At 44.3% G+C, this 12,837-nt stretch overlaps 1 protein-coding gene across 1 annotated transcript in view; it reads left to right on the top strand.

Annotated features, from left to right (window-relative positions):
* The window catches only part of SHB (SH2 domain containing adaptor protein B), a 179,632-nt gene that overhangs the window by 36,686 nt on the left and 130,109 nt on the right, over positions 1–12,837 (top strand). The window lies entirely within an intron of this gene.

Here is a 12,837-nt window from a genome sequence, read left to right as displayed (position 1 = left end):
CTAAAATAATGAGCTGACTATGTCTTGTGTAAGTCTTGTGTTTGACAGGCAGTCTGAGACGAGAGCCAAAGATCTCCTGCATCAGATCTTCTCAGCAGAGCCGACTCCCTCTCTTTCTTTGCAGGGAGTTTTTAAAGCCTGAAATCCGTCTAAGGGGATTTGCCGCACCTGGCAGCTACATATCTGGCCAAAGACCAGATATGCTTTAGCGATCGTCTCAGAAGTGAGCAACAACAAATCCAGCCGAGAGATGTTTTGTCAGCCAAGTCGCATCCAGTATCCATTGATGCTGCCTGAGCTTAACTTCAGGAAGAAATGAAACAGAGCAAGAGAGAGAATGGGGGAAATTCTTTCTGACTCTGTCAACAGGTTAGCAGCCTCCTAAAAATCTTCCTTGAAGTTTTGAAAGGAGTTTGGAAAATACCACAAAAGGCTTTTTAGTAGGCTTGCCTGTTACCTTGAGAACCTTCTGAGGTTTTATGCAAGCTATTTAAATATAGGGTTTAAAAAAGGGCTTGATTTCCCTTTCTAGTTCTAGGGATAATGCCATATTTCAGCCATCAAAGGATGAAAGCAATTCATGAGGAGCAGGCGTATTTGTCTGTTGCAGCAAAACCAAGAAGAGCTAGTTTTTATACCCCCCCCCCCCCCGCCGCCTTTTCTGTACCTTAAGGAGTCTCGCAGTAGCTTTCAATCACAATCCCTTCCTCTCCTCACAGCATGGACCTTGTGAGGTAGGTGGAGCTGAGAGGACTGAGAGGACTGTGACTAGCCCAAGGTCACCCAGCAGGCTTCATGTGGAGGAGCGGGGAAACAAACCTGGTTCACCAGATTAGAGCCCACCATTCATGTGGAGAAGGTGGGGGAATCAAACCTGATTCTTCAGGTTAGAATCTGCCACTTTTAACTGCTACACCACACTGGCTGTCGAGCAGACGTGGAGTGGCCCCTTGGCAATGTTTATTTCGGCATAAGCTTTTGTTAGTCAGAACTCGCTTCATGGTTAGTGTTAGAGTAGAATCTGGCCATCTCCCCTCTGCCTTGAAAATTTGCTGCATGACCTTGGGCCAGTCACATATGCTCAACCTCATGTTTCCCAGGGGGTGTTGTGAGAATTAAATGGAGAAGGGGAATATGGTGTAGGCAACTTAGAGTCCTCAGTGGGAGGGAAAGTAGGATACAAAGGAATATATTTATACTCCATTACAAATGACACAGAAATTGAAGTAGGAAGATCTTACAAATAGAGGCATGTTAGAAAGAATAACCAAAGAAAATTCAGTTCCTTCAGAGAAAATGAGAATTACTCCCAACCATAGATGGATGGGCAGAGTAGGTTAAACATAGAATCATGACTTATCAAAGACGGTGCAGTTCAAGACATGATAAGCAGTACTAATTAAAGGATGAAGCAACTTGGGCTTATTGTAAGGTTGTCGTTAATGATATGTGCGGCGAGGGCCGTGCAAAATTCTGCTTTTTAAAAAAAGTAACAATTGTGTAATGCAAGTTATTAATTCACTCAGGACTTATCAGTATTACAAAGTTCTTTACAGTGTTAGGAACAGCAACAGCTTCCTGGACCAAAGAATCTGCAGTTCTCCAAAACCGAGGGAGACAGCAGAGGGAAGAGTGATTTAGGAGGAGAAGGGCTTGGATCCTGAAAAGGTGTTTCTGTGGGTGTTTGAATTTCCACCCATGAATCACTATTGTCCCCACTCCAGAATCCCAAAGTGCCCCTTGAGTTTCTTCTCATGGGGTACCTTTCTCCCTCAGGAACAAGAGTCTAGTCTGGATCCAGTCCAAGTGTAGCATGTGTGTGGGGTGTGTGTGTGTGTGGGGGGGGGGGGTGTTTATATATATAAAACCTGGAGGTAGATATTCGATGACCAGAGACATCAAGGATGTTTATAAGGGAATTGTGTTTATCCTATCCAGTTTCTTCGTGTAGGTTAACATTCTCCCACTTCCAGCATAGGATATTACATTTTCATATGATTCAGAATTCTTCTTTGAGGGAAATTCCAGAATAATACTTAAAATTTAAACTGTTGATGGGAGGGGGCATGAAAATTTTGTGTGAACACTGTGATCTGGTTCATTATAGATACTGTTTGGGGTGTTTTCCCCCTTTTTGTGAAAAGAGATCTGGGCTGAAACAGGATGTCTTGGGCCTGATGTTTGTCAATGAAGCATAAAAACATCAGTGACTTCTTTTGATTTTTCCACATTATAGAGACATATAATTTGTTTCTCCTCCCTGAAAGCTCAAGAGTAACAATTTTACCACACATTGATCAGTGGGTAGCCTAAGCCAACAGTGTGTGGCTGGGTTCCATTAATCTTCTAAATTATGCTTTGGAAGATCTGAACTAGCCTCCAGCATTGTGCCTGTCTCGAGTATGACTTCATTTTCCTGCTTCTGTTTTGGCTCGAGTTGCGGTTGTCCCAAAAAACAAACCATGGTTTGTTCTGTTTCTAGGTTTGGAAGACTTTTTTGAATCATGCTTTCCGTTCTGACCTGGGATGGGCAAGTTTTTTGATAGTGCTAACCATACTTTTAAACGATAAATATAGTCCCCTGCACAGGTATCAGATCATTACTGACACATGGGGTGATATCACATCACACCAGTTACTAGGCAGACTATGTTATAGGGTGGTTTGCTTTTGTCTTCCCCAATTGTCTACATTTTACGAACCTTGGAAAGATGGAAGGCTTCTGGCTAGTCCTCTAAACTGAGGCAGTGATTTGCCAATGGCTACCCGATGAGCTTCATGGTTGAGCAGGAATTAAAACTGGGGTTTATATACATTCAGGCCAAACACTGATTTCTGTGGCATATTAATTGCTCCTTTATTACATTGAGCCTGGAACTAGTGATACTGCCAACAGAATAAATTGTTAAATAGGCCTCTGCTTATAAGTTGCTGTCCCTAGACTTTTTCCCCCCAAGAGAGGAAGTTCCCTGACCTCCTGAAGTAATACCAAAGGCCTTCCCCATTTCATGTAGGAGTTTCAAAGCCAAAACTGTGCTGACGTTTACTTACAAGCATGCATAATGTACCTTGCTTCTACTTTATTTGTTTGTTTGCTTTTAAGTTTACTCTAGGACTATTCTGACTGAGTTAACTTCTTATTGTGGATTCATTTCCCATCACCCCAGATTGTGACAAGCCCTATTCAGACAACACGTGTGTGTGTCGACATACCCTGAGGGAGGTAGGGGTTGCTATCCCCACCCTCCACCTCCTCAAAACTCCCAAGTTATATGCATGGCACAAAACCTATGTATGAAGTGTTTCTTTTATACTTCCGTCTGCAGTTCTGCTTTCTGAACTTTGCTGACCTTGGGGAGTGACATGCACATCTCTTCTGTGGGGGAGGAAGCTTGCTAGCCCCCTACCTCTGAGTATTTAACCATACAAATGACTTGGGATCATGCAGAGTCATGGAGGCCAGATGCCTGTGTCCATTTTCCTTCCAGCACAGCAGATCAACATACAGAGTGGTGGTCTGTACAGGAATATTGTTTTCTTGTATCCAGCATCCTGTTATCCTAAGTACCGGATGGTGAATAGAATTCTTTGCTAGGGTCCATGGATTTTTGGAAAGGATAAGGCAGACTCAGCATCTGTAATATGAAAGCATGTATAATGGTGTGATTAAGAGTATTAAAGTTGGGAGCAGAAAGACTGTTTCTAGTTCCTGCTCGGCTTCCAGGTGGATGGGAATTGTCTGCCTGAGACCTTCACAGGAAGAGCAGGATAAAAATATACCATGAATGTATATAAGAGACGGGTTGGACCATAATCTTGCTATAATCAAATGTTAGAGACATATATTTGCTTTTAGAATTGCACTTTTTTAAGGGATTTCATTCTTTTAAGAAAGTAAGGTGGAGAGTGACTGGCTAAATTGCGTGGCTATAGATGTGATACTTCAGCCTGTCTGAAATTTAGTTGGGCTGAACAGGAGAGACAAAGTGAACCATCATTTCATCCGTGTACACCTGTCGTTTCAGTCGTGAGTTTGGGATAAAGCTGAGTTCATGCCATGCTTGTGAAATACGTTGCAAGCTTTCCTTTCACATTACATCTGTCTTCACTTGAAATCTCTCGAGAGAGACTGTAATCTGTGCTTTGTGATTATATCTGTTGAATTTCTTAGTCCTGTCAGCCTTGATCACATTAACTTTATTTTTTAGTTTCATTCTTATCAACAGAACCGTCCCACGTTAAGGAACAGCTTGAGTTAATTTTAAGATGTTCCTTTTCTTCCTTCAGGCAATGTGTAACATAAAAGGGAACATACTTAGCCAGAGATTTCACCAATCAATCTGTTCAGAGCATGTAGTCCTTGCATTCTGCCCTTTCTGGGATTGGCAGGCTAATCCACGTTCAAAGACAGTATTGAATCTACACTCAGTAGATGGGGAGGAGGTAAGTGTGCTGCTCCCCCCCGCCCCTTTCAGGCTGACTGTTGCACACTTCAACATGGGAATGGGCACGGGCTTGATTGCTATGTGGAAAGGCTGAAATGTATACCTGGAACTGATTTGTTGTTAAAGCAGAATCTGGAGAACCAGCTTATCTCTTTCACCTGCCCTGCTGCAGAAGTGAGACAGGGTGGTCTTGTTGGGAGGTTTCTCCCACAAGAGAACAGAGTGGTTGGCCATTGCTTTCATCTGCGCAGCAACCCTTGTCTTCCTTGGTGGTGTCCCACCTAAATACTAACCAAGGCCAACTCTGCTTTTGAGATCTGACAAGGTCAGGCTAGCCTAGCCTATCCAGGTCAAAGCACTTTGAGACTAGCCATTTTCAAGCATTTGTGTGCATTGAACATGGTTGTTATTTTGACAGTGCGGTCTGGGCCTTATGATGAAGTATAACCATGAGATTTGCAGCCACTGAAATCTAGAAGGTATCCGGTGAGAGTTAATCTTGGGATTTTTTTTTCCCTTCAGCAAGCAACTAGGAAGGTTCTTGGATCACATTTTAATGACTTGAAAAGAGAAGTTCCAGGAAGTATGTTCTTCTTTATGAACTGATTTCCACATGTCATGTAGGTCAAGGTGGCATACAGAGCTTGTAAATTCCTGAATTATACCACATCAGTCTGCATGTGGTTCCAGCTTTGGGAATAGGACCTCATCCGCCACTTCTTCATAGGGCTTACCGATGCTGCCCTTTGATGCAAACATGTATGGCAGCCATGCCTCAGTTATCTGTCTAAGATGGACAAGCAGGTTTCTCAGTCAAGGAGGAGGAGGAGGAGTTTGGATTTATATCACCCCTTTCTCTCCTGTAAGGAGATTCAAAGGGGTTTACAATCTCCTTTCCCTCCTCCCCCCACAACAAACACCCTGTGAGGTGGGTGGGGCTGAGAGTGCTGGGAAGAACTGTGACTAGGCCAAGGTCACCCAGCTGGCATATGTTGGAGTGCACAAGCTAATCTGGTAAACCTCCACAGCTCAAGTGGCAGAGCAGGGAATCAATCCAGTTCTCCAGATTAAAGTGCACCTGCTCTTAACCACTATACCATGCTGGCTCTCACCACACTGCCCAGCTGAAGATTGTTGTTATAGTGCAGGTGTATTTCTTCTTGATATCTTTAGCCATCCTCATTCAGAAGTAGTGGAAGAGTACAATTTTTGTCTGACTTCTGAAGCATATTTATAGTAGCACTTTTGCAGATGTTTTCCACTCCTTTTCTTTAAAAAAATCTGGATTGGTTCAGTTGAGGGTTCTCAGTCATTAATACAGATTGAAATCCATCTGTCCCTTTTCTGGATCTGGAAGACAGAAAATATCCACTGTTTGGTGCACTTCTTTGGAAAACAAAGTATAATTAAACTGAGTTCATGTTTCAAATGGCCTTCTGAGGATCTCTCCCCCCTCCACCTGCTGTGATTCTCACATCTTTACCTTTTGTGAAGCATTCTAAGATCGTGAAGGAAATCTGGCACTTGGCTGATAGGTGTAGGGACAAATTAACTTTTTCCCAGGATACTGTAATCTCTGGTGTTGCCAAGTTCCCTGAAGGCATCTAGTCCAGAATGTACCCAATCAAACTGCATGCTTGTAAAAAAGACTTAGACAGCATTGTTTAAAGATAATGTGTTTTTCCTGTGGCATTTTTTTATTGTGTTGTTATTAACTAGGCCAGATTAAAAGATTATGCTTCTGTTAAATTGCTGCTTCCACATACCAAATAGGCATGCTACTGTTTCTCAAAGACTCCACAGAAGGTCATATATAACATAAGCAAAAAAATAACGAGGATTCCTTTAGCTCCTTAAAAACGAGTCGATTTATGATAGTGCAGATTTTGCGGACCAAAAGCATTTATTCAGATCACAGTGTGTAGCAGAAGACTACATATATTATACTCCACCGCAAAATTTATGCTAGAATAATGTTTGTTTCGTTTTTAAGATACAGTTAGGCTCCTGTTTAGTACTTGGATTGGAGACCTAGAATGCCAGGGTCGCTATGCAGAGTCAGGCAATGGCAAACCACTTCCGTTAGTCTGCCTTGAAAAGCCTGCTGGGTTGCCATAAGTCAGCTGCGCCTTCACAGCACTTTACACACATACAGATTTCACTTTGATGTATTGTTGAAGGCTTTCAGAACCAGAATCAACTGGCTGTTATGTGTTTTCCTAATGTCTGCTTGCATCTGTGGCTGACATCTTCAGGGGGCTTTCACAGTAAGATGTGATTCTCTCTGTGCTTGGTTCTTTCCGCACTGCACAAATAAAACGTCTTGAGCAACGGTTCTCAACCTGTGGGTCGGGACCCCATTGGGGGTTGAACAACCCTTTCACAGGGGTCACCTAAGACTCTCTGCATCAGTGTTCTCCATCTATAAAATGGATAAATGTTAGAGTTGGGGGTCACCACAACATGAGGAACTGTATTAAAGGGTTGCGGCATTAGGAAGGTTGAGAACCCCTGGTTTTGAGGATGTTGAAAGAAGTATTTGGGGGAGGAACTCCACAAAGCTCTTCCTTTAAAACATCCTCAGGATATTTTATTTCTGCTCAACCTGGTTCTTTTTTTAGAAAACGCTGAACCAGCGATCTGTTTTCCCCAAGACAGGATCAAGATGCTCCTTGCTTGCTGTGCAGAGAGTAGGAAACATCTTATTTTTCCCACACAGCTTCTAACAGCTCTTACTTTCCTTTTTGCTGTGGCTCGTGTCCGCCATTTTCTCCCACTTGTGATTCTCCCAGCCACCCACCAGTTAATGAAGGTATCCCTTCATTTCCTCTGCTTGTAGCTCATCCACTGGCCGTTTCCATGTACAAAGAACATGAATAAAGTTCATTTGTACAGCCAATTTGGTACCCATGGCATTTTTCCTTTTTTTGTTTTTGTTTTGAGGGAGATGTCTTTGAAGCTACGATGACTCGAAAAAGGCACATATTGCAGATTCTGGTAGTTTGTCATTGTAGCTTCAAAAGCACCTCCCTCAAAACAAAACAAAAAGCAAAAGAAGAAGAAGAGTTTGGATTCATATCCCCCTTTCTCTCCTGTAGGAGACTCAAAGTGGCTGACAATCTCCTTTCCCTTCCCCCCCCCACAACAAACACCCTGTGAGGTGGGTGTGGCTGAGAGAGCTCTGAAGAACTGTGACTAGCCCAAGGTCACCCAGCTGGCGTGTGTTGGAGTGCACAGGCTAATCTGAATTCCCCAGATAAACCTCCACAGCTCAGGCAGCAGAGCGGGAGAATCAAACCCTGTTCCTCCAGATTAAAATGCACCTGCTCTTAACCATTACGCCACTGCTGCAAAAACAAGATGTGCCATGTGTTGACAGTCAAAACATTTTCATGTACTTTTTACTTGGAAATGGTGGGCGGATGAGCTGGAAACAGAGGAAACCTCTGAGGAAAACCTTAACCAAATGGCAGGTGGCATTGAATCATAAGTGGGAGAAAATAGTGGGCGTGAGCTGCAGACAAAATGAAAGTAAGAGATAGTGGGCAGGTGTGGCGTCTCCCCTAGCCGCACTTCTCCCTCTGGCGACTGTGCCATCCCACCTTCCCTGACCTGGGGGTTGACCTCCCCAGCCGATGTTCTTTCCCCTTGGCCCAAAGGGCCAAGAAACAGTCTCTCCCACAGGGCGCCTAGGTACGGGCGCGCCCTGACACTCTCCCTGCACCCTGTCTTCCCCTCGTTCTGTTGCTTCACTGAGCGGGGGTCTGTTAGCCACCTAGGCTCTCCACCACTCCTCCTTCCCTGTTATACCCTCACAGGGAAAGGACTCTCCACGGGTTCCCCAGCTTGTTTCACAGCACAGCTGGTCTGCACCACCCTCTCCCTTCCCTGCTTCTTCGTGCAAGCACCCCCTTCCTCCTGCTTCTTTCCAGCACTCCCTTCCACCCTCTTCTCCCAGCCAACGCCCCTTTGCTTCTCTTCCCACCCCCTTATATCCTTTTCCCCACCTCATTTCCCTTCCATGACCCAGCAGCCGTCCCCCTCGATCTCCTCCATCCTCTTCAGCTGGGGCTCGGTGTGCCCAGCCGGGCTCAGGGCCCCGCCCCCTCGCCTCCTCCGCGTTGCGTGTCCAGGTCTGCGGATCGGAAGGTCAATGGGATGGTGGATCGACAGGCTGGCAGCTCGTCCGGATTTTGAGGCAGTGAGGCGCCGGGGCAGAGAGGCAGTGACTCGCCCGGGCAGAGAGGCGGCGGATTGACGGGGCTGCTCAGCGAGCCACACGTCCCGGCCAGCCGGCCCCACGCCGCCTCCTCTCGGGAAGCGGGTGTGGTAGCAGCTGCCTCCAACGCCGCAGCAAGTCCGGGCGCCACGCTGGAGCTCGTGCCTGGACAGCAGGGGAAGGAGGGGAAAATAACTGCTTTCCCTGGCAATGCTTTTTTTTTTGTCTGCACTATGTGGACAAAAAAAGCCAAAACCATTCTTTTAAAAATGTCTTCAAGACATTTTATTTGTGCTGTGCAGAAAGAACCTTTTTCTCCAACAACACAAATCATTCCACACTGTGCCGTGGAGAGAAACGCATGCCAGCCACAGATGAGGGCGAAACGTTAGGAGCTAAAACCACCAGACCACAGCCACACAGCCTGGAAAAACCCCAACTGCCAGACTCCAGTTTGTTTTTGTATCAGAAATGTAGTAGTGGCATGCAACCACCCTTTCTGTCTGAAAACTGAAAAAGAAGGAAGCAGTAGCTTGCCAAAGCTGTCCTTTTTTCATCTTTGCAGGTGGAATGGGTCACAATGCCATTGTAACCTCAACAGCCGCTGAACCAATGGCCTTGCCCAGTTCAGATGTATTTTTATGGATAGCAACCAGGACACCTCAGGAGAGTGGCAAAGAGACAAGGATGGGGATTGGTTATAATAGCAATTTATGTCACAAAAGGCATTGCTTGAAGGCCAAAGTGATGAGTTATAACTGTACAAGGCCAAAGGAGAGGGCAGAAGGAAGGTGGCTACTAGGACTTGAGGGAAGGATTGTTTGTTTGGTTGTTGTGGGTTTTCCGGGCTATGTGTCCATGGTCTGGTGGATCTTGTTCCTAACGTTTCACCTGCATCTGTGGCTGGCATCTTCAGAGGTGAATCACAGAGAGAAGTCTGTTATACACTGTGTCCAGTGAGAAGAGAATGTTTAGTGGGGTATGTATTGTCCATGTCCCAAGGTGGGGAGCCAATCCGTAAGTGTTTGGGTGGAACTTGCTATGCAAAGGTGTGGTTGATTGCATTGTAATGCGGGTGGGGTCTTTCAGTCCAGGGAGTGATTCACATTTGCATTCCCTGAAGCAGAAACAGTCTTAGTGAATGCAAATCTTGTGTCTGGGTGGAGTCCATTGTCCATGAAAACAGCATGCCCTTGGCCTTTGATTCTGGTGTTTTTAAGTACTGGTAGCCAAGTTTTGTTAATTCTCAGAGTCTCTTCCTTCTTGTTGAAGTTTTCTTGGTGTTTGTGGATTTCAATGGTCTCCCTGTGTAGTCTGACATAGTAACCTTCCGAGTTGTCCATAATTTCAGTGTTTTCAAATAAAATGTTATGTCCAGTTTTTTAATAGCATGTTTTTACTGCAGATTTTTCAGGATGGTTAAGCCGACAGTGACTTTCATGGTCCTTAATACAAGTCTGAATGCTGTGTTTTGTAGTTCCTCTGTAGACCTTTCCACAGCTGCAGGATATACGATAGAGTCCTGCAGAAGTGAGGGGGTCTCTCTTGTCCTTTGCTGAGCACAGCATCTGCTGTATTTTCCTGGTAGGTTTGAAGATTGTAAATTATTTTTTTCATCAGTTTCCCTATTTGGTCTGTGATTCCCTTGGGGTATGGTAGAAATATTTTTCCTGTGGTGGGCTGTTTCTCCTCAGTCCTCTGGGTTTCTCTTGGTCTTAAAGCTCTTCTGATTTCTGTTGTGGAGTAGCCATTAGCCCAGTCTAGATGAGGAGGTGAGGTTCACAAATTCGTTTTGCATGATCTGTCAAAGTTTTAATTACGCAGTAAAGAGCTGGTCTTTAAGGTCATATTTCCATGTACATTTCCACTATTTTGATGAGTACATCTCCAGTTTGGAATATTGCAAAAACTGGGGGGGGGGGGGATTTTTTTATTGTTGTTTGCTGTTGGACATGGTTGTATTTTCTGCGATCCTTCTCAAAAATGTCAAAAGCTGTTTTTCCAAGCCTTCCTATAGAAATCTTCCATGTATTAATTATGACCAGTGAGAGAATCTTAGAAAAGTGGGGCCCGGCAGTTCTCAAGTTTTTTACCTCCTTGGGACTCTTTCTGGATGGATATGTCTGCTGAGCAACCTTTGCACGTTGTAAAGGATTCTGGGAAGTGGTTCGTGATCACACCATCTGTCCATGTGGGTAGCTGTCCAGGTTTCTTGACCCTCACCCCAGTTCTGTGACAACTGAGCATGTTGCCCTCCCCTTTAAAACAAGATTTATGTCAGAGGACTGAGCTTCTCTGCTAAGCTTCGTATTCATCTTGCTACCAAGGAATTCCTGACAACCTTTTAAGGAACGCCAACATTTTCCAAGATAAAGTTTTTAAAAGCAGTTGGTATAAAATCTCAAGAGAACGTGGATGAGGAAATGCACCCAACTGGAGTCCACAAAGTTCTGTAAGCTTTTGTGAACACAAGAGCCAAAAAAATTACTTTTCCCCATCATGAGTGTACCAATCGGATTTGGTGCTGTCCTCCCCTCCAGTCGTCTCCAGGTCTTGAGATTTGATCCGGTGACACAGGTTCTCACAGTAGCACTTTTAAGCCTCAGAGTCTTCAGTTTCCTATAGTTTTGATCCTATCAAAACTTGAGACTTATATGTGTGCCTGTTGGGGTGGATTGGAGATGGAAGACAATTACAGGTGCAAACTAATTGCATTTTATGTTTCGCGCAAAGCTGTATGTATATCAAGGACCTTATGTTACCATTCTTAGGGGTGTGTAGAAGTACTATTGGCAGCACTGCTATTCCTTGTGACATCACAAAGCCTTTCTATCCTGGAATGTTATCAGTCTCCACCTCCATCTCAGGTTGTGGCATATATAGGGCCTCTATCTCTAAGTCTGTATTGAAGATAAAAAGCAAATAAATCCAAACATTGGAAAAACCAGCCTTGGAGCTTGAGCATAAGCCATTTGTGTATTTGCATTCTGCCTTGCAGTGAGCTTACCTTTCCTTCGCCATAGACTTTCATTTGTTTATTTTCTTTTGCTTCTCCCAAAGCCATCACACCACAGATCAGAGAAGCTGTGCTGTTCTTAAATGCAGGCAAAACATGACCTTTCCTATAGCATCCCTTTCGCTGCCAGCTAATCAGCCAATTAGAAAGTTAGTAACTTTTCTTCTGGGTTTTGTGACCTCCCAGAGGTGGTGAGCAGGAAACGATGGGCAGACAAAATGCTGAGCAGGAAGGAGGAAACCTCAGAACAGGATGTTCCTTTTTAAACTCCTAAGTGATGAAACGTTAGGAGCTAGCCCCATAGTGAAGAACCCAGCCATCCTGCAGGAGGGCACAAAAGGCCACAGTGTCTACGCTGGCTCTTATTGTAGACCAACTAGTAACTAGGTGTGTTTTTTTTGTCAGAGAACTTCCTCTGCCGGCTGTCATACGTGGTCCTTGATATAATTTTTGGTAGACACTTCTGAGATTTCTTTTTTCTTTTGGCATATTTCATACCTCCGCAACTGGCATCGCATTACAGATGCAATGAAAGTAAAAAGTAATAAGTGACATTTAAAATGAATTCATTTCGACCCACTTTAGCATAAAGCAGTGCTATTCATAGAGTTCCTGGGAACCCAGGGGCTCCTTCATGAGAAGATCACTCATAGCAGACATGGCTCCCGGCTGGCTCATTTCTAATCTTTCCCTTCAGTAACCAGCCGTGGGAGAATATCGGAAGCTTTCCCTGTTTCACTCTGTTCACATGGAACAAAGTGAAGTCCAAGATGATGATGATGATGATGATTGTTGTTGTTGTTGTTGTTGTTGTTGTTGTTGTTGTTGTTGTTGTTATTATTATTATTATTTCGATTTATTAGACTGCCCTACCCCTGAAGGACTCAGGGCGGTTTACAGGCAACCAAATGCAACTAAAACAATCGAATAATCCCAATTAAAACAATACAATAAAACAGTAGCAGTAAAACCTTTCCATAATAAATAAATAAATTAAATTAGGTAGATGACGTCCGGTAAAACCCCGGGAGGGGACTGGCAGATTTTGATGAAGACAAAAACAGGTTGTCAGTTGCCCTGCACTCAAGAGCCCACCTTCACAGGCCTCTAGGACCCTTGTGTCACTTCATGATGGACTTAGCAGTCCCACAAGAGCA

The sequence above is a fragment of the Sphaerodactylus townsendi genome, linkage group LG07 (assembly GCF_021028975.2).
Source record: "Sphaerodactylus townsendi isolate TG3544 linkage group LG07, MPM_Stown_v2.3, whole genome shotgun sequence".
NCBI classification, from domain to species: Eukaryota; Metazoa; Chordata; class Lepidosauria; order Squamata; family Sphaerodactylidae; genus Sphaerodactylus; species Sphaerodactylus townsendi.
Note: the sequence above shows the minus strand (reverse complement) of the source record. Positions and strands in the feature narration are given on the sequence as shown.